A 23,202-nucleotide genomic window follows, 5' to 3' on the forward strand; every position below is an offset into this window, starting at 1 on the left:
CCAGGGCCCTTCTTCCCTGGTCCTGAAGAATAGTGCAAGTCACAGCCAAATCCCTCTATCATCCTGTCAACGGGCTCCGAGGAATTCAACCACTTTCCTTCATTGCATTCCCACTCCATCCCCTCCAGTTCAAGCTCTTAGTGTTTCTTCGGGGGCAATGAAGTCCTCAGGTCACACCCATCCTCATCTCCTTATTGAATATTGTTTGGACACATCCTTAGGATTCTTGAGAACAAGATCTCTCATTTTTTTTTTTTGCAATATGAGAGGCTGAGAATTTTCCAAATTTTGAGGTCTGCTTCCTTTTTCTTAACAACCTCTCCTTCAATTCATTCATCTCTGCTAAGCACGGAAGGAGAACTAAGCCACTCCTTCAATACTTGACTTGGAATCTCTTCAGCCAAATGTCTAATTTCATTCCTCATAAGGTCTACTCTCCACACAAGAGAACGAAGTTCAGAAAGTTCTTTGCCATTATAACAAGAGCCACCTTTTTTTTTCCCTTATGGTGCTCGAGAGCATATCCAGCGCCTAGTGCCTGTAAGGCAAGCACTCTACCAACTGACTGTTATACCCAGCCCAAGTACCACCTTTCCTCCAATTTCAAACAATATGTTTCTCATTTCCTTTTGAGATTCTACTAGAATGGACTTTGAAATCTATATTTCTGCCATAAAAATTATGATAACTTATAATAATAAATAATCTATAATAAAAATAATTTAGAATCTATAAAGATAAGTTATGATTATATGTTCTCTAGGAAATTTACTGTCTTTTTATCTTGTAAATTTCCCATTCACATTTCAAAAAGAAGGGGCAATCTGTTGTTTGAGGGTGAAATGTTTTGTGAATGGTGATTAAGCCAAATTAGTTGGGAGTTTTAGCAAAGTCTATTCTGTCTTTGCTGATTTTCCTTTCTATTTTTCTATCTATAATTCACGAGAGATTAATATCTCTGACCCAAACTATCAATTTATGTATATTTTACTTGCCTTTCTAGCATGTATTTGAAACCCTATTTGGCACATAAATGCTTAAGGTTGTTTCATATTTTTGACAAAATAGACCTTTGTCATTATGAAATATCATTCTCTATCTCTAATAACATTTTTGTTCTGAAATTTATTTTGTCTGAAAATAATCTAACAATTCCAGCTCTCTTTTCATTAATATTATATATCTTTTTCTCTTCTTTTACTTTAAACCTATATTTGTTTTTATACTTAAAAGGTATCTATTATACACAGCATAATTAGTTTGTGCTATTCAATTCAATCGATCATCTCTGTCTTTTAATTGCAGTGTTTAGATCATTTATATGTAATGTAACCACTGATAGAAATCCATTTAATTTTATCATCTTATTGTTTCTTTTCTATTTATTACATCTGTGCTTTTCTTCCTTTTCTTTTCACAAGATTCCACTTTCTCTTCTATCTTTGCTTGTGTGCTGTAACTGTCATTTTTAGTGAAGTATTTCAAAGTATAGTGTATATTTTGTATATTTTGACTTGTTACCCACTACTACCAAGTAATATAATACTGCCAAGAACCATGAAGGATTCCATAAGTTATCCTACTTACAAACTAAAAAGTTAGGCTGCTACCGGGATGCTGATAAAAGATACAAACCCTTGGGTCAGAAATGCAAAACAGTTTACTATGTTTTATATTTTTTGGTCAGTTCCCGGATAGCCGACACCTACATGTACATCCATACCGTGCAAACAGCACCAGATGCCCCCTGCACAGGAGGAGGCTGAATTACAAGACACAGTATTTTTATAATGGTCAACGAGCATGCTCTTTGTTCCAGAGGAAGATACTATCTCTATCTTCCAAAGATATTTGCTGTACACCCAAGCATACATAAAGCTGCGTTTACTATACAAATAGCCTTGGAAACATAGTGCAGAATAAAAGATTTTTTTGTTGCTGTTGTTTTGGCAACCACCTTGCTCACCAGGAGAGTAGAAACACAGAGAACCGTGGAGAATTTTTTATTCGCAATGTGCACCCTCTATTTCTGCATCACCCTGGCTTCTGGCAAATTTCCTCTTGCTACTCCACTTTGTCAATCATTCTGATTCATCTGACCCCCAAAGGACCTAATCCTTTTAATTTGTCTCAGAAAACACTTCATGGAGGCTATTCTCAGTAGGACTCCGGGTAGTAAGATGAAGTAACCTGCACCATTGCTCTCAAACATGCCCCCGGTGTCCTAGAAGCAACCGTTTAAGCCATAATTGCCTTATAAAACCAGGTGGCTTCATCATTTGGTTTCTGTATTAATCTTTCTCCTGGGACCAAAGCATTACTCCAGACTCAGCAGGGTAAATTAATGATTGTACTCTCTGTCCTGGCCTTCAGGGAGAATCCGGAATCCTGGGGTATTCTCTCCTGCAGAATTACCCTGGTCAGTGAGCTGAGACTGGTCTGCATGACCTTCCAGGGCCCAGGGAGCCTTACTGATCACTTCAAAGTCAGGGACGAGTTTCACAGCCAGCACCTCTCTCTAAATAGAACGGGTTCCATCTCAGACGATTGTTTGCAGGGTACACATAAATGGTTATGGGAAGTTCCCTCCAGTACCCCACTTCCCACGTTCTGGGACAGGTGAGTTTCATGAATTGGGATGGACAAGTGTTTGGTATGAAAGGCTCACCCTCAACTTCACAGTTGGGTTAAGGGGAATGATATAATCCCATAGAGGTGAGAGCTCCGGGGTGAGGGGTGGCAGATCTTGCCAAAGTCAGCATAAGTGGAGGTGCTTGGAACCATTTCACAGAGGGAAAGGGTCCAAGATGATTCTAGAAGGCAAAGGTCATCCGTGCCCTTCCTCCTCTGCGGATCCTGGAATTGAAGATGGTCGCTCTTCAGATATTAACCTTGTTCTTCCGGCCCAGGCCCCTGATACTTCCCATTCACTAGTTCTGACTTCACCTTTTATGTAATAGATTCCTCCCGCATCCAGACCTTTCATCCGCAAGGAGCAGGGAAAAGGCCCGCCTGGGTATCTTCATAAAACTTACAGAGACCCATGTTTGTCCCCTATGTGGGCCACCATAGAGCGACTCAGTGAGAAGTGAACTCGACCAAATTATCCTTATGATCCAGGATCGTGATAATTCCATGAAAGAATCCAGGTCGCTAAACCAGAAAAAAAATCTGAATCCTCTGGGCCCCTTTCGGCTAGGATACCAAAGGGGTGCACCAGTGAGTTTAGCCTGCAGTTGCTGTTAGGAGAAAAAAAAAAAAAAAAGCAACATGTAACATGCCCAGGGACAGTGGGAGTGGGATCCCAAATAATCACATAGACCTAAATAGCCCCCATCCTTTTCATTCCCGTCATTCCCTAGGAGGTGACTGACAGATAATCCTTTCCCAGGGGCTGCGGGTTTATTGTGTTGATCAAGAAGACATCTACGTGAGTGACTTAGACCACTTGAGGACTGTCTTTAATCAGATAGTATGTTATCTTCCAAGTAGCAGGTCAGACATTCAGGCCTTTGGCAGTCAAATATCCAGAACTGCCCTGGTCAGTGAATTCCAGGGCCCAGGTGGCATCAACTTTGACAGCTATGAGAATGGCACGTGTGATCTAGAAGTGCAAGAGAATTGGCCCCATGGGGCTCACCTTGGACAAGGAGGGTATAGGAATAAAGAGTTAATTCCTCCCCTTTCTCCTCCAGGGTGGGTGGACTGCAACACAGTGATGTGGCTCCTCTGAGGATGGATCCCTGAGGCAGAGCCACCAGCCCCTGGAACTGGGCCCAACTCCCTAATGCACCTTCTGTGGATTGTCCCTTCTGGCTTGCCCACTCTGCATCTCTTGCTGCTGCTCGCTAGGAGTTTGCTCCTGATGAGGCCACACCACACAGGGCTAAGACAAGGAGAAAGGACTCCGGCTGGGAGGTCTTAGATCCTTCATTTCATTGCTCCAGACAAATCACCCTGTTACTGCACAGTTGCTAGCAGTATTAGAGAAGGTCCCTGTGTTGGCGACGTGTGTGATGAGCTACTTTGAGGGGGAAGAAGGGAAAATCCCCTTTCAAAAGCGAAGTGGAGCTGAGAACACCTCGGTTTTGTCCTGGATCACATAATGCTGAGTCGTAGCACGTTATCGTCCACTTGCTGCCGGTGCATCTTAATTGCAGGCAAGGTAGGCAGGAGGAAGTAAACAACCCCCCGAGTGCTGGCCTTGCAAAACCAGACCTCTAAAGCCATGACAAATGTTCTGTTTTGCAACAAAGCAGGACAATAATTGGGTTTCAGACAAACAAAATAAAAGACAACTGACTGAAAGCATTTTATTTTATTTTTTTTACTTCAAATCAAACCTATAATTCATTAGCATACCATTTCCCACTTCCCATCTGGAAACCAGAAATATTGGTGGTATACATCATGTACCAGGATCCGACATAATCATTTAAGAACCATAAAATTGAATGCAAGCAGAAAATTTGTATTTTATTTGTGGTGTGTGTGTATGTGTGTGTGTGTGTGTGTGTGTGTGTGTGTGTGTGTGTGTTTGTGAGAGGGGTGCTCTCTCCCTTTAGAGGAATATGATTTAGATCCATTTTTCGAAGCACTGACTCTGAACTCAGCGCATTCTGGGGTATTCCAGAATTTATGTTCTACTTCACATTTTTCAGTCCCACTATTTCTTCCTAAGGTATCCCAGTGGGAAGTAACCAAAAAACCATTTCTGCTTTTCTTTCCCCAAGAATCTTAAAAGTCGCGTAAGAAAGATGAAATGACCGACCATGACTCCCCAGGGGAATCCGAGAAACGGTGACCATTCACGGGGCCTTCTCAATGCCCAAGCCTCACGACTGCATGAATGTCAGAACCCACAGGGTGGAGGACACAGGAGGCTGAGCCCTGCTTGAACTTTCACGGGGGCAGCTAATGACAAAAGATGTCCTCTTCCTCCCAAGAGGCACTGTCCACCACCCAGTAAAACATACCGTGCTGTTGTTCCCAGTTCCACCCCTTCCACTCCTCACGGGAAGGACTTGAAGGTAGCCAAGCGGTACCAACCATTGGACTTAGTGTTAAAACGTGTTCCAGGGCAGCTCTGGGCCATTGCCAAGGACACAGAGAAAATATTCCATCATTGCTTCCAGGAATGACTTCCTAAACAGGTCTGACCCTTGCAAAAAAAAAGAGAGAGAGAGAGAGAGATCAGCTCAGGCTTGCACACCGTGCACCCTTTGAATATAGTGATCAAGGTGAATTCATGCCACCTTCATAGAGCATTTAATACACAGGATGGAAGAAAGAGAAACACTTGGATCTTGAGGCACTGATCATCTTGAACAGCAAAAGGCAAAGCAAACCATCGTTCTCACGGGCCGGTAGTACTATAGATTCCTCACTGAAGACCTTGGGGGTGAAGAAGACAATATAATGCTGCAGCTGGGAAGAGAAATATAGAATCCACTAGGATCTGGAGACAGACATGATCAAATATACACATCCAGATGGCTTAGGTGGGATTTTACAAATATCAAGTCACATCTAACACGTTGCCTCACGTGGAAAACTAACAATATTAATCATATTCATCAATCTCAGTATTTTGAGTTTGGAATTAGACCCCACGGACATTGGCCCAAGCTTTTCCCATTTATCAGGAATGATCTGTTCCCTTTTTCCTTTGGGGGGTCTTCATCTCAAGGTGCTACAGGCCTCTCTTGAGGGGAAAAGTCAGCAACAGGAGCCACAGAGGGTTGGCAATTTTCAGTGCTATTGTTGTGACAATTCTGGCTTCCAAAAAAAAAAAATTATTAAGGAAAAGGACCATCTCTTTGAAATCTGCATCAAGTTGTTAAGGCAACGAGACCAAGATTACGCCAAGAAACGTTCACCCATCAGCCCCCTCTGCCCACCCTGTTATCTGTCTCGCGGGTTCCCGTGGGTTGTGCCAAATCACTGAAATCACGGCTGCATCTCTGTCACCTCATCCTGAGCCTTTGAAATAGCAACCGGAGCAAAGTGTGGATCTGAAAGATGGCACGGTAGTACGCGTATGGGTGCGAGGTTGTGTTTGTGCGCCTGCAGCTTTGTGTGCAATCTTGGAATCAGTTCATCCAATTTTTCCATTAAACTCCATCAGATTGAACCCAAGAGGTAGGATAATTGACAGTCGTCTTGGCAGCCCACGATTCGATGTGGGGGTGGTGGAAGGGGGGGTTGGAAAGGAGAAGGAGGAAGGGAGGGAGGATTGTGGAAATAGGAAATTCAGAGGGTGGGTCATGCATTCTAATTTGAAAGGGATCCAACAGACTGGGAGGAATCCAGATGTGGGACTTTTGAGAGAGGCGGGGGGAGCCGGTCATTCTGTCTACATCAAACTCAAGTCAGAAGATGGGCTTCTTGACCACGGAATGACAAGAGAAAAGAGAAGTGGCCTGGGGCTGAGACGGAGGCCACAAAAGCTCATTTGTAACCAGTGCATTTGTAACGGGGAGATTGAGGGCAGGACCTAACACCAGGAGCCCGTGTGAGGGCAGACACCCTGAGCGAGCAGTGCAGAGTCTCTGGCAGGTGAACAGGCTCTGTCCCGTCCCAGAGGTCAGGGGTGGATTCTGGATGTTTCTCCCTCGCTGGGTGTCTGAGCTCAGAGGTGCCCGGGGGAAAGGGCTCATGTCTCCCACACCTTATGACCCAGTTTCCATCTGGCTGACAGGTCTTCTGCCTCGGATGACAGTTCTGCCAGCTGCTCCGGAGAACCAGGCTTGAGTTCTGGGAACACGCGTCCACCGCAATCGAATTGTTTGCAGTGGGGCTCCTGAAAAGGAACTTTTTTTTTTTTAAGTGCTACATTTTATTTCACTAATCAGGACTTAACTGGGTAAAGGAAGACTGCTGAGTCCAAGGATATTTCCTGCCGTCTTCGTTAGAGAAATTGTCTTGGGGGTGGGGGTGTCTATTCACAGGGGATCCCAGGGGACCTGCATAGGAAGTGAACACCTCTTCCCAGGCAGCCGCTCCGAAACATGGGTGAATCGCCTTGGAGAGCTCTTCACGTACAGATTTCTTATTCGAATCAGACCAATCCATAAGAACCTTGGGAAATTCAGCCCAGGAATATGATTTTTTTTTTAACAATCTCACCAAATATTTCTGAGGCAGCCTTTTTAAAGAACCCTTTCTCAAACTGTCTTTTGGCCCTCCATCCATCCTCTGTTAAAAAAAAAAAATGATTTTTAACAGTTGCACAAGAAAGGAATTTTCTTGGCAAGGCCCATAAGAATAGGGGTGAGGGTGCTGATCAGGAAACAAAAAAAAATTCTAAAATTGACATTTGTTTTCACCATGGTATTTATTGGTAAGATCAAATCACATACAAGCTTCGTATAAGATGAGTATCTTTAGCAGCAGCAGAACTTCGCATCAAAAATGGCTGAGAAAGCTCACAGCTTGGGATGATGCCACACTTGTGTTATGCAAGACTGAACTTATCCATTTCCCCAGCGTGTCCACTTCTCTGAACCTGAGTCCCCTCTTATTTGGGCTCTAGACAGGCTGGGAATTCTCCCTGCATTATTTAGGGGAACACATGAGACCCAGATCAGAGGATTAGAATCCTGTCAGGCTACACAGAGGAGGGCCCCTCCCTCTCCTCCCCATCTTCTCCAAAAACTGGGCAGCCAGGGCATACCGCTCCCAGGGAACAGAAAAATCCTCTGCATTGCAGGGAGACGAACTCGGGAAGTAATTTTCTCCTCTTACCTCTAGCCGCGACACCAACACATCAAAACCCACCAAGCTGAGAGCTAACGTCAGGCACACACCTAAATGAATTTCTCAGCTTTTCTAACTCACAGGCTTCTTCTCTTAAAAAGCTCAGGCGATACAAAAAAATGCGTAATTTTGGCAGCAAGTGGGAAGATGTTGTCTTAGCTCTTGCCTCCTCTGAGTTTGTCTTCAGATGGGAGCTACTGATCTTGCGCATTTCACAGAGGAGGGTTTGGATGGTCGGAGGCCTCTTCAAGTCAAGGCAAGGGCCAACAGAGGCCAGAGGCTGTGGGAGACCAGGAGGAGGAACAGGATGGAACAGGTCTCCTGGGAGAGAGCCCCATCTCCCTTACTCCGATTGTGCTTTTTATACCTTGCTGGGTGCAGACAGAGCTGTTTGCAACTTTTCTCCCCCAGAGCCAGAAGAATTCTCAGCAGCCAGACTACCAACAGGAGATGCAAGTCCAAGCCTCCCTCCCAGCATAGCTTTCCGATTCTTACCTTTGAGCTGTTGGCTAGAGCTTTGAACCATCCAGCCCCAGGCCAGCTATCTAACGCGGGAAACAGAGCACAGCTTCAACCTTTGAATGTTAGGTGCAACAGGGTGGGACTCCAGGCAGGGGCACCTTCCCCCAGAGCCCCGGCAGGTGTAACCCCTGTCCAGGTGAGTCCTATGTCCTGGAGTGCCTGGCTCTGCCTGCTTCCTTGGCCTCCAAACACCGAATTCCCCGTATTATACAGCAGCCAGCTCTGCCTACACCCCAACACTCACCTCTTTTGGCGTTTCTCCCAGAAAGTGCCAGGACTTTCAATTCATCTTCCATATCTCATTATCCAAAGCTCCTACTCTTGGTCTCCAAAAGTGGTCTCTTTTGGATGTAGGGTTTTTTTTCTTTTTTTTTTCCCCCCATGTCTCATCCCATATTTCCAGGGACCATATCACCTTCGCTTAACCAATGCGAGGTCCCAAAATAGCTCCTGGATCCTGGAACCATCCCCCCCCCAACTTCAACAAGATCTGCCAACTTCTCTGCAGAATTCTTGCCACAAGTAGAAGATCCACCTACTTCCTTCTTTCACCTCTCTCTCCTCCATAAAGTCCACATTAAATCTCCTGCTTTAAATTTAACAAACACTTACGGAGTCGTCTTCGCAGCAGGGATGGGGAACTCTTTCGCAAGGCTGCTCACCGCCAGCCTGGTGTTGAGTGTGTTCACCCAGAAAATATGCACGGAGAACCTTCCGTATGTTAGGCACGGAGAAGACATGGATGCACAAAACAGGGTAGCTCTTGCCTATCCTCCCGTCTAGTGAAGAAAACAATGGATACAATAACAAGAAGTAAAATTTCACATTTTTAAATTGTTGGAAAAACAACAGGAGGGATGATGGATGGTAGAAAGTGATTAATAGGTAGGAGGCATAACAAGACTAAATCTGGTGGTCAGGGAACAATTCTTTGAAAAAGTGACAAGAAAACTAGAACAGAACTCACCACAGCAGGAACTCTGTATGTGCACCAGGAGAAACTGCCGGAGCTGTTTTCAAGGAGGACCAAGGGCCCCTTGGGATTAACTATAAATCTCATTAGTAAAATAAACTCAAAATCTCTAGTGTGGCCTACAAGATTCTAGGTACTATATAGTTCCTTGCAATCTCTCTAATTTCTTCTTGGGCCATTCACTTCCTCTTATTAATATTCAGCTAAATTAGTGTGTTTTTTTTTGTTTCAGTTTCTTGAATAGACCAAAGTGTTTCCCTACCTCAGGTCCTTGGCACGTGCTGTTTCCTCTGCCTGGAATGCTGTTACCACTCTCTCTGGATGGCTCTTTCTCAGCATCAGGGCCTCACACTGAGAGAACTAGCCAAAAAACATTTAGTCACTGAGGGCTTATTTGTGATGAAAGGTGAGAAAGGGCTACTCTCAAGGCTGGACCCCAAGTTCAGGATCAGAGCGGGCCTCCCAACGTTCACAGAAAGCCCCCAAAGCATGAGTCTGGAATTTCGCCTTCCCAGCCATTTCCAAGTGGAGAGATCAGAACAGCGGAGACCCTCCGCAGCAGTAGCCAACAGCATGAAGGTCACGGAGAGAAAGAGAAACCCTCTCCTGGTTGATCTCCAAAACCACACACCGTCACTGTGATTCTCCAGAATCCACAGATTCCAAGGGGAATCCTGTTCTCGGGGCCCGTGGCTGCTGTGGCTTCCAGGTGGGGCCACTTGTTGAGCACCGTACTGGGTCTTACCGCGTCGCCGACTGTGCTCCTTCATGCCATCACAAGTGCCCTGTCCCTGCCGCTGAGACAGGGCTGCCACCAGGGCTCCTCAGTGCTCCCAGTGTTGGGATGGCGTCCTTTCTTGTCTGCACCACCCCTCCATGTCCTGCTGCTGACTGGGGTCCGCAGGGTCACAGGGAGGCCTCCACCCACGTGGCTCTGTGGGTGCAGATACGCAAACACACACAGGTTTCCACGGCCCCCAACCTCCATGTCCCCCAACCTCCATGTCCCCAGATTGTCCAAAGCTGAGCCCATTTCTCGGGTTACCTGGTCCTCATGAGTTCCTGCCCCAGGACGACTCCTGTTTCTCATAGACAAAACTCCATCTTGTAACAGGTTTCATCCTGCTTTAAGCGGCGGACAGACGACATCAGAGGGAAATATGAGAACGACAAGAATGGAGTGTGGTTTGGGGGACAGAGCATGAAGAACGAGTGGACCGGATCAAAGGAAAAGGAGACCCTGAGAACAGAATACCTGGCTTTTCTTCCCTGAAGAATTCAAGTGAGATGCACGTGGGACATGACCACGCTCTGGAACAGTAATTGGAAAGTTAAAACCCTCCTCGGGTACCCAGCAAGCTGATGGGGAAGGGTATCTCAAGGTTTAGATTTCGTTGTCTTTTCCTTCTTTCTTTCTTTCTTTCTTTTTTTATAATTTCCAAGATTCCCAACTGTCTGCATTTGAGTCTGAATATATGAATCCAAATCTTTCTATCGTGCAGCCAGGAAAATGCCATCCGGTAAGAGGGTAGGAAAGAGGATCCTGTTCAGTTGGGCTCACCGGAAACAGACGAGGCTCCACGTGCAAATGACTTTTTGGAAAACGTGTCCCCAGGGAGAGCCGGAAAGGAAGCGAGGGAGCAGGCCCAGGAAAGGAAGAGCCCAGCACGGTCTTCAGCCTGCCCTTTCGGGGTTCAGGGGTGTGTTCTGCAAGATGGAGGAACTACACCTTCCAGACTCAGCAGCCATCAGCCACGGGGCAAGGCTGCCCCAGGGGCCATAAATTCCCTGGGCACCTCTGGATCTCAGATGCGGCAGTGCCCTGGGGCTATGGAAAAGGGACACTCCCTCCCGGAGCCAACAGACACACAAAAATGGCATGAAAGAAAGCAGAGGTGATCCGGGCAGAGCACAGACATCCTCTGCTACAGGGAGCAAAAACCAAAATGAGAGAAAGGTTCAGACTGCCCATCTGCATAATGAGGCGATACAGCTGTTCTGCGGCCCAAATTCCTTGTCTAAAAACTGGAGAATGCACTACAGCCACACACCAGTCCACAATGGGCCGTGCATACTGTGTGATCCCCCGAATTATAATGCAGCTAAAGAAGTCCCCTTGTCTAACGACATCGTAGCCATTGTGGCACCATGGGGCAAGGCATGCATGCCTCGTGTGCTTGGGTCACACCGGTGTCAATAAACCTCCGGCACTGCCAGCCACACAAAAATATAATATCATGATGGGGGACGTGATACTTGGTAATACTAGTAAGTGGCTCTGTGGCTGGTTTATGTATTATGATGCCATATATTTTATTGTTATTTTACAGTGTAGTTTTTCTATTCACAAAAAGAAAAAAATATTCCTCTAAAATATCCCTCTGTGTGAGGCCAGCAGCGGCCTCATCCGGGCTGTGTTTAACCATCCTGTGTTTTCCTTCAGGAGGCTGCGCCCAGAGATGGACCTAGACTCCCTGGGGCTGTGTAAGTGCACTCTGATGTTTACACAATAAGAAAATCACCAGATGGCACAGGTCAAAGAAGGTGCCCAGTTATGAATCCAACGTGCGTCTGTAACACTGAGGTAGGAGAGAGGAAATAAAAGGATCGGAAGAGCCAAAAGGAAGGATGAGGAAGTAGAGCCTTAATCTGAATCCCACAGACTTTTTCAGACCTGTCATTACCCACATCAGGTCTTGGGGTGAGGCCTGTCACATCCCAAATTTCTGGGAAACCTGTACATCTTAGAGTTACTAAAATTCATCCATTTAGCCGACGACAGGGGCACACTCCTGTAACCCCAGCAGCTTGGGAGGCTGAGGCAGGAGGATGGCAAGTTCAAAGCCAAGCTCAGCAAAAGTGAGGCGCTAAGCAATTCAGTGAGCCCCTGTCTCTAAATAAAATACAAAACAGGGCTAGGGATGTGGCTCAGGGGTCAAGTACTCCTGAGTTCAATTCCCCCAAAATTCACTCACTTAAAAAAAATTACTTTGTGCACCCTTAATTAGCCCACAAATAAATATATAAAGCAAAAAGAGATATACTATTTTAAGAAACCTCTACTCTATATTACTCTCCCAAGTTGTCTGCTAATCAGATAATGGAGATGGGGACCACCTAAGGATCCTGAGAATGGGCAGACCCCCATAAACCAGCTGGTGATCACCAACGGAGGGCATCCCTGTGTTTCTCCCCATGTCCACCGCTCACCAAGCTTCTTGGAAAGGAAGAGCCCCAAAGCATCTCTCACTCACTGTCCCTTGAATGTGTCTTCCTCGTTTGGCTAAGTAGTAGACCATTCAGGAACAATGCATTTTAAGCACCAGCAAATATCAGCTACTCTAAATGTTTACATGCAAGTATGACATCAGCTGGGCCTACGACGCTTGATATTATCCCCAAAGAAATGCAGTGCCCACACATGTACCCCCAAAGACTCAGAGGTCCTCAGCCTCTTTCAGAAACCAGAGGTTGCATTCTGTGTTACCAGGAAACTAAGTGGTTCCGTGAGGCAGGAGGAACTTGGACAGTATCGATGAGAAAGACAGAAACATTTCTCTGGTTAAAATTCAACCTCAAGTGTGCACCGTGACTCCTACCCTGACCCTCTCTTGGGCACACTCATGAGCAGGGCTTTCAACACAGCCCACAACTGCTCATGAGGTTAGCCCCATGCACACAGAGCACTAAGTTAGGAGCCACGAGGGCGCCATTTTTATAGCATTGGAGTAGCACAAAATGTTGATTTTTTCCTCTGGAGAAGACTTTTTGAGAATCAGAGAGAATTAGTCATGTTTTCCAATGTGGGGATTTTAACAGTTGTGAAATTATGGAGGAGCCTGACTCAACAATTCCAATATTGCAATATGTCACCTCACTGTCTTGTTACTTAAAATTGCATGCTTTAGAAAAAAAGAGTGACTTTAAAAAGAACCCAACCAAGGTTGGAAAGAAAAGAGAGAAGTGAAGGCAAAGCAAGGGGAAAATATGTAACTGCGGAACATTTTATAGAGCCATTTAACAATTCTGAGCTCATTTAACTCTTTTTTTTTTCTTAAATAGCACAGTGAATAGGCATGTTTATCCTCTCAGTGAATTCTACGTTAGAAATGCACTCATTAAACAGTGGCTTATTTTAAATCTATAATACACAATCTGAACTGGATTTAACATGTTGCTAAATATTCAAATGAGTCACCCCTTGGGTCTCCGATGAATAGACTTTCCCTAGACAAAGAGATTAAGTCGATTCAAGACCACCCTTTTGCTCTCAATCCTAGCCTCTTCGTTAGGTGACTCCTCATTAACTACCCTGAATGAGATAACGAATAGCAGTCAGGTCTTGTCCATCATAGATGAAAATGGGGCCATTAGTAAGCACAGGACTCTTGAGGTATCTTCCTAGAAGAGGGAAGGGTTTGAACTTTTTCAAACACACCTCTAGGTTTCCCCTGTCAAAAACATACATTTGCAAGATGGCGAGTCAGGGTGCAGAGGAAGCTAAAAGACTCCAAAAGAGATGGCCCTAATGAGGTTGGTCTCATTAACACTTGGGATAATTAGGGGACCTAGCCAGAACAAAGGCAACCCTGGGCAAATTGGAAGAGTCAGAAATGGCTTCATAAAATGTTAAATGCAAAGACAGAAGAGGTATTATGCTTTAAAGAGGTATTATGCTTTCTTTACTGAGTAGAGCAAGCCCCAGAATTTACAGCCAGGAACGGCAAAGAAAAGAGGGAAGGTTTTATGGTGAAGAGATCATTGCTCCCTATAATTCACCAAATTTTACCTAAACACCTTCCTTTCCTGATATATGTTTTGCTCCTATGGTGGAAATACCCAATATCAAATACATTGAGAGACCCCAGAATTGTTCTAGACAAAATAGGAAGTTTCGGGCTGGGGATGTGGCTCAAGCGGTAGCGCGCTCGCCTGGCATGCGTGCGGCCCGGGTTCGATCCTCAGCACCACATACCAACAAAGATGTTGTGTCCGCCGAGAGCTAAAAAATAAATATTAAAAATTCTCTCTCTCTCTCTCTCTCTCTCTCTCTCTCTCTCTCTCTCTCTCTCTCTCTCTCATCTCTCTCTCTCTTTAAAAAAAAAAATAGGAAGTTTCTAATTCATCCAAAGAAGTTTATGCTGATTTCAAAATGACTCGGTGGTTATGTACATTGAACCAAACAACGTGTAAATTAAATGCAATTCCAACCATGAACTCCACCAAGATTTTATGTGAATTTGACAAATCTGTTCAAAAAGCTACCTAGAAGAATAGAGCAAGCAATTTTCACAATAGCTAAACTATGGAACCAACCTAGGTGCCCTTCAACAGATGAATGGATAAAGAAACTATGGTATGTATGTATATATATATATATACAAACATACCATATGGAATATTACTCTACCTTAAAGAAGAATCAAATTATGGCATTTGCCAGTAAATGGATGAAACTGGAGAATACTATGATAAGCAAAATAAGCCAATCTCAAAGAACCAAAGGCCAAATGTTTTCTCTGATGTACGGATGCTAATTCAAACAAAGTGGAGAAGGGGGAGAATAGAGGTATTTGGGACTAGACAGAAGAGAGTGAATGGAAGGGAGGGGGTGTGGGGGTAGAAATGATAGAATGAACTGGACACTATTACCCTATGTGTATAAAGGATTTCATGACTTGTGTAACTCTACCTCATGTACAACCAGACAAATGAGAAGTTAGACTTTGTTTATGTATGAGGTATCAAAATACATTCTACTGTCATGTATAACTAATTAGAACAAATAAAGAAATATTAAATTTCTTTGATTAAAGAAAACAGAGCAAGGAAATTTACTTAACCAGATACTAAAATAGTACAAAGTTAAAGTCATTAAAAAGAAAAAAAAACAAAGCAAAACAAAAAATAGGTAGTCTTGGCATTGGAGAAAGAATCGATGGGACAGAACAGGAAGACCAGAAATAAACCCAAGTCACTGTGAGAAACTGTTCTGTAACAGAGATGGCATTATAAATGTGTGAGAAGGTTGGAAAAAAATTTATTAGCTGATGTTAGAAAAATATCACAACATTTTTTAAAATGACACACAAAAATATAAACATAAGTGGATTAAAAACCCAGATAGGAAAATGAAAACCATGACATCAATATAGATTTTTTTAAAAAATATTGTGAAATTAGAATATTTGGAAAGAGTTCTTGAACAACACTTTTAAAATTCAAAGTAATAAAAAGGTTAACTATGACAAAATTAAGTAGAATCCTACAAAGTTAACATATCAAGACAGAGTGGGACGAGAGATACACAACACCTAAAATGAACGGGGGTTAAAGTTAATACCACATAAGGAACTCTCACATATTAACAAGAAAGAGGTACTCTGTTTTACAAAGTGCCCAATGAATATGAACAGTCAATTCAGAGAAAGAGGAAACTCGAGCAGCAACTATGTGAAAAAATACTCAATTTTATCCACAAGATTCAGAGATATGTAAAGGAAAATAACATTACACCTGTTGGGTTGGCCAAAATGGGAATGCTGGTAAATGTTCAGCATGAGGATGTTCACATACGGGAACCTCTTGCCCTGCTGGTGTGAGAAAAGCCAGCTACAGTGTATGACTATTTTGTTTGACTAGATTCAGTACCACTCTGCCACCTCCCTGGGAAGGAGTGTGCTTCCTGTGACCCTGGGACACAGCCTGGTCTCATGTTGACTTCCTGTGTACTTCTCTGCCCTTGGACCTTCATCCTGGTCATGTGACTTGCTTGGGCCAATAGCATATTAACAGTAGTGTTTTGAATACAGGTCTGAAAGGTGGCAGTTTGGTCAGGCTTGATCTCTTGTGCTTCTGCCTTTGCCATAAGAAGAACCTGTGCTACATAAGTCCACCTTGAGTCCAAGGAGGATTAGAAACACATGGAGCAGGACGGACCCAAGCTGAACCTGACCAAGAGCCAAGCCTCGCTGAACTTCTAGCTGACCCATAGATGTATGAATGAAAATAAGTTATTGTGTTTTAGAATGGACTGAATGCTGCCCATGACAGTTTGTTTCACAGCATTATCTTGGGAAGAGCTGACTGATACACTGATACAGCATTCAATCAGCACTTATAGATGTATATCATGCGGTAAAAAGAGCCATACGGCCTTCTCTACTTTTTTCCTTGTTGGCAGAGAATGTCTCCCACTGCGGGAGATGACTGGACAAAATTCCAGACATCTTTATTTCCAGAGTCTGTTGTAACGTACTTAAAATGCTAGTCAGTAGGACCCAGGGAGAAATCCACTAAGAGACTACTGGTAAAAGTCATCCTCTATAATAAGAAGAGATACCTAGGAAAAGCTATGACCCTTTTCTTCAGTGGCTGTGAGTATATCTCCCAGAGCTGCTAAAACCATCTTGAAACCACCGAGAAAAACAACTGTGACTACAGTGAACGGTAGAACCCAAAGGTGGAGACCCTCTGGATCCCAGACCACACCCCTGAGCTGCCAGTTCATCCTCTAGTCATCTCAGTTTCATGAGATGCCCCAAGTTCTTAGTATTTAAGCCATTTTTAGGTGGGATGCTAATAACATCCTTCATTATTCATGAACTGACCCACTAATCTCAACTCCTAGACGTGAGCAGGCATAGACATAAGGGGTCGGGGTGACAGACAGTATCCATCACAATGCTGTTTTGTGGTAGCAACACTTGGCACCACAACCTAGGTGTGCACCACCTGGAACATGGATGAATAGAATGCCTGCAGTAGAATATCAGAACAATCCAAAGTGGTGGACAATATTTCTATGAAGCATTTCAGTGAATTTCTGAAACATGGCATGAAGTATTAAAAGTAAAAAATGAAACGAGGCACATTACCATGCCATTGGTATAAGCACAGAATGCCAACTTATAAAACATCACATGTTTTCCAATGATTCAGGTACCTTCAAGGAAAATATTAAAAACATTACAGTGTATATACATAAATGGGAGAAAATAACATGAGCAGGGATAGGGGAATGATGAGAATAATTAATTAAAAATTTGGGTTCTTGGGTTAGTTACTGCTGCATGACACATGACCCCAAAATGTAGTAGTAGCTTTAAAACAATAACCATTGGTCATCTCTTATTTGCAGGGGTAAGGGACCCAGGCATGGCTTAGCTGGTTGCTTCTGACTCACATTCTCTCACAGGATCCCAGATGATGCAGGGGCTGTGGTCTCATCTGAAAACACAAAGACAGGGAAGATCCACTTTCAGGTCCATTTGCAGGGTTGGTAGCAGGGTTTTCTTTGCGGACTGCTGACCAAGGGTCTCAGTTCTCCCCTGGCTGTTGGACAGAAGTCTCCCTCTGCTCCTCGCCATCTGGTTCCTAGGACAGCTGGCAGCCCAAGCAGATTAATTCCCTCAGAGCGAGCGAGTGACAGAGTGGGAGAGAGAGAGAGTTCAAGGTGGAAATCACAGTCTCACATTTAATTTACAAAAAGTCAGCCCCTAGTTCCTGCCCACACTCAGAGGGAGAGCATTGCACAGGGACATGGAGACCAGGAGGCAGGGACCACTGGAGAACATCTGAATGATTCCCTATCACAGCCCTGCTATGGCACGATGACCAGCGATGATCACTTACTATGAAGGAGGAAGTACAATCAATCTGACTCTGTGCTACTCAGGCTCAAAAAATGGACAGGAAATCAGATGGAAAAAAAGAACTAACGTGGCTTTGACTTTCACATACTTGCAGGTTGAGCGATACTTCATCGGTACTAAACAATATTTGACACACTAAGTAGTCTTGGGGGCCAAAATGTTGACTTTATATCTGAAACTATCAAGTAATACAAAAGAATCGTGGTTTTATTGTTAATGATCAAGATCAAGAGACAGAAAGAAAACAAAAGCGATTATTAGCATATATATGCCCATTGAAAACAGCAAACTCAAATCCAAATTTAAGGTGAAAAATACTATTTTAGGCATGAAAAAAATTTGGGGTGGCCATTCAGGTAATTTAATAAAATTACAATATTTCCCCGTTTAACAGATGGAGAATCAGAGATATGGAGGGCAGTGACTGACCTAGGATGGTGGCAGGCACGTCCCCCCATCAAGTGACTCTGTCAGGCAGACTCACCTGCCAGAGTGGAAATGTGATCTTTAAATCTCTAAAGACTGTCGAGCATGACCCTAGATGGGCTAGAATTTCACACAAACTTCCTTTCACACCAAAGAGTTAATTGCATTGAATTGTTCTGTATTTAATTTTTGTCTCTTGCTCATAAGCCCAAGTTCAATTGCAGTCTCCATTTTCTGTCTAGAACCAGAGGAAGGCTTCTTTTACTTTGTTTCAACACTATTTTCCTGAAGCTCTCTCATCCTTTTCATGCTCTCATAACAGCGTTAAGCCCATGAAAAATTAACGGCCCCGTTCAGCAGGGGAGCTAGCTCCTTTTAAAAGAAGGTTCTGGCAAACCCAACACCAGAACATGCCTCTCCAAGCAGATCTGCCTACGAAAGGTACAGTGCGTTACAGCAGCGTCTCCCTGGAGTGTGGCTCTCTAGGGCTACAGCAATTACATTAGCTTCCTTTTATGCTTCCTCTCCCTTCTCTTCTTGAGTCGCCTCACAGAATAGGACATTCTGGATCTGTGAATTTGCAAAATCAAAATAAGCCACTGTCATGACTTAGGAGCCATTATACTTCCTTGGTCTCTAGGACCAACGAGGGAAAGCTGATGTCTCAAAGTCCGGATTCTACAGACAAAATGACATTTTTCGGTTGCTGAATAAAACAATTTAATTTTATGGGTAAGACATTTTGTCCGCAAGAAAGAGTTTAAAATATCAGTGTCAACTAGGAAAATGTGCAGGGGGAAACATGGAGAGAAAATGTACTTGCAATGCAAAAGTTCCTCCTGTGTCTGGAAAATTCTATCCACACAAGTGAGACAAGTTGATAGAGCATTTAATGAAAATTAAAACTGTTTCTTTCTAAAGCTAAAAATATAACTTAGATTTCTGTTCATTTTTGTCCATAGTTGAAAATAACCATTTGGATTACGATTTTTCACTGGGAAAAAAAATGATTGGATCTTTCTAAGTGTCATTAAAGACTCACTCTGAGTGAAATAGCTAAGTATCCAACCAGACTTGGTCAATTGGCCTCCGTGGCTAAATAAGACCACCATTCTCAATCACTGCACCCAATTCTCCTCCTTTCCCCAGCCTCGAGCTATTCTGACTTAGCTTGCTCCAGACTTCATACTGATTAGGCATCATGTCATAAAATCATAGAACAACACCATGTGACTCAATAACTTCAGGCTAGAAGAGGGCGTGACCATAAGGGACGGACACTGGCTGACAGCCCATGAGAAGCCAGTCAAAGTGAATTTTTTTTTTCCAATGCCTTCACTCCCTGTCATCCCTCAGTACCAGACTCGAGTGGACGGGTCTCTTTCCATTGGTGCTCCATCTCTGCTGCAGGCCAGACAGATCGTAAAAAACCTAGCCCTGGGAGCCAAATTAGATAGCCAGGTTAGGAAACAGCCCTTCCTGTCCTCCCTGCTCTCCAGTCCCCTCTAGGTCTGATAGTCTATCTCATCACTCAGCTCCAACAACAGCCCTCCAATTCAATAGTCAGTTCTTGTTTTTGACAGACTTGCTCATTCCCTAAAGCCTCTTCGAAAGTCACAATAACCCCAGGATCTTAGAATGAGTAGAATGAAGTTGCAGGATGTGTGAGTCAGCTTCCTGTACAAACTCGTGAAGGTTACCTCTCTCTAAATCTTTCACAAGTCCACCACCACCTTCCTCCTTAAGTTTTGCAGGTAGTGAAATGATTGAGCACAGGACATGAATTTCCAAGGAGCATATGCATTTTTTAAAAAATATTTATTTTAGTTGTAGATGGACATAATACTTTTATTTGTTTGTTTGTTTGTTTGTTTGTTTGTTATGTGGTGCTGAGGATTGAACCCAATGCCTCACACATGCGAGGCAAGCACTCTGCCACTGAGCCCCAATCCCAGCCGGTGTATTCATTTTTGCATGATGAACCATTAACTCTGATGAACCAGAAGAATTCAGAGAAACACTAACAGGTCCTCTCCTCTTCCAAGGCTATATAAAATCTCTTAGGATCACATCAAGCCACCTCCATTCCATACACACACACACACACACACACACACACACACACACACACACACACACCTTGGTCATTCTATATAGAAAAAATACACATTAACCATTTGCTCTATAGGATACAAAGTATAACATGGCTGCTAAAACAGCTGCACAGCCCAGAGCTGTGAGCAGGTTGATGGTCTGAAGGAACCCAGAGCTCTAGCAGTAGTGGTTGTACCATGAGCTCTTGAAGCAGCATAAAGCAGGTAGAGGAGAGAACTCCAGTTAAAACACAATTTTAAAAAGTAGTTCTTCGGTCAAAACTATTGTGGTCTGAAGTCATTCTAAATCACTGCAAGATTCAATAGAAACTCAAAGTGAACTGCACACTAATGGATTCTCGAAAGAAAAACACATTATAATTGAACCGTCGTCTTATTCCTTGGCACACTCAACAGCTGGCGTGACCACACGTGGAGTATTAGGCGGGATTCTGGCGCCATATTTTAAGAGGGAGAATGACAAGCTGGAAGGCCTTCAGAACAGGATGAGCTATTCAGGAAACTATTTTATAGGAGAAATGGTAGAAAGAACTAGGGATCTGTAACTCACCCGTAGGAAAAATAAGGTCCCCACCTGCAACTGAGGGAGAGGCTGGCAAGTGGGTCTGGGACTCCAGGGAAGGGGCATGGAACATTTAATCAAGTCACGAGCCCTCATCAAGTAAGTGCAAACTACAACAACAGCGAGACACTCTTTCACATTTTTGCACTTCAAAAAAATTGCAATATGCACCCATGTGTCTTTTTTTCCAATGCAAAATGTCTACTGTTTCACTGCTGAGAAAGCACAAAAAGCTTCTGTGCTGATCACTTTGGGAATGAGGATTGTGATGGTTTGGATGTGAATTCATCCCTGATGGGACTCACTGAGTGGTAACTGGAGGCAGGTGAGGTGTGGCTGGAGGAGGTGGTTAACTGGGGCCTCGGCTGTGGGGTATATATTTTGTATCTGGAGAAAGGAGTCTCTCTCTCTGCCTCCTGATCACCGTGGTGTGAGCTGCTTCCCTCTGCCACCTTCTTCCTCCCTGATGTTCTGCCTCACCTCGAGCCCCCAGGAAAGGAGCCGGCCTTCTGTGGACTAAGACTTCTGAAACTGTGAGCCCTCAAACAAACTCTTCCTCCTCTATAATCGTGATGGTCATGTCCTTTAATCACATCGGTGAAAAAGCTGCCAGAAACAAGGATCAAAAGTTTATTTAGACCTTGGCACCAAATCTTTTCCCAGCTAAGAGTTTACCTTAAGAAAATCATCAGAAATGTCTTCAAAGGCTGTTGGAAATAAATGTCTGTCCGTAATATTATGCTTACCAAAACATGGGGACAATAGCCCAAGTACCCAGTAGAAATCTCTAGATGGTCTTCACTGATCATTGTTGGGCTTGCCATGGGCCAGTCATTGCTACATATTTCCCTCATGCCACCCCCAACACCCCCCAGAAGCCCCATATGGGGAGTAGTATTATCCCCATGTTACAGATGGGGAAGTTGAAGTGCAAAGATGCTACGATGCTCAAGGCCTCACCGGCTGTGCAGGATAAATCTGAGATCCCAACACGAGCACCCTGGACGCAGGCCCTGCATTCACAACCACAGGAGGCTAGTTAAAAAGTCATCACCTGGCACAGCATGCAACACCATTTTATAAAGTCAAATAGAAGAACATGGCGAACTCACCAGGGTCAGCACAATCCACCTGGACCCCATTTTTAAGAAAATAAAGACCACACTGGCCTTTCATCAGTCTTTGGGCATCTCTCTCCTGTTCTGCAACTTTCTGAAGACCTCCCTACAGTGCCCTTCTGGGTCCTTCAGATGGGACTCTTCCAGGCCAGAGTGACCTCTGTCTGTGAGCAGCTAAGAGCTGACCTATGGTCTCTGGCCAACTTCTGCTTTTCTCTTTCCACCGCTGTTGTGCTGCAAGATGGATAGATGTGACTGACTAGGAAGCATATTTTTATTTTTATGTCCTTCACACACATGAAAAAAAAAGTATTTTCAGACACATTGGAAAATTAAAAGTTAACCATCGGTTCATTTCCTTTTTCTTTTCATTTTAGAATAATTAGGAAACCAGTTGGACTGTAGATGTGATTACTAAGGAAGTTTCAAAACAATGGAGGGTCATCTCAAGCATCTTCCCGAATGAAGTCCAAGTTTTTGTATCTTTTCTTCATGCTGATAGATCCTTGTTGCCATGTAGAGATAAATAAACAAACAAACAAAAACCTTAACTGCCGCAGTCCGGCTGCAGCAAAATAACCGGGGAGTGACGAACAACTTGTGTAGATTGATACAGCAGGAGTGGGAGCCGTTTATTGTAGGACAGGAGGGGTATATATACATTCCACACAGCTTATCTTAATTAACATAAACTAGATACAGCAGAACCAATAAGGAATCTCCACACTTAATGTCTCGCTGGCATTACTTCACAAACCACTCCCCCTGGCAAAATGCCAGGCGCCATCCTGACTTGTTTACAGACTCTAACACTTAACTGACAAAAAACAAAAATATAATTGTTGCCTTTTCTGTTTTGGAAGATATCTGACTCATTTTGTGAACACAAGCACATGTTTTAAAATTCTGTTTATTTTTCTTCACAAAATCCCATTAAAATCTAGATAAAAAATATAAATGACCAAAGTGGGGTCATTTATCAATACCAGTCATAAGTAGGAAAGAATATCTATGTGGAATTACCTCAAGTAATGCAAAGAAGTTTGCCATAGCAACAAAGGTATGCTGACCTAAA

This window comes from Ictidomys tridecemlineatus, chromosome 8 (assembly GCF_052094955.1).
Source record: "Ictidomys tridecemlineatus isolate mIctTri1 chromosome 8, mIctTri1.hap1, whole genome shotgun sequence".
In the NCBI taxonomy this organism is placed as follows: domain Eukaryota; kingdom Metazoa; phylum Chordata; class Mammalia; order Rodentia; family Sciuridae; genus Ictidomys; species Ictidomys tridecemlineatus.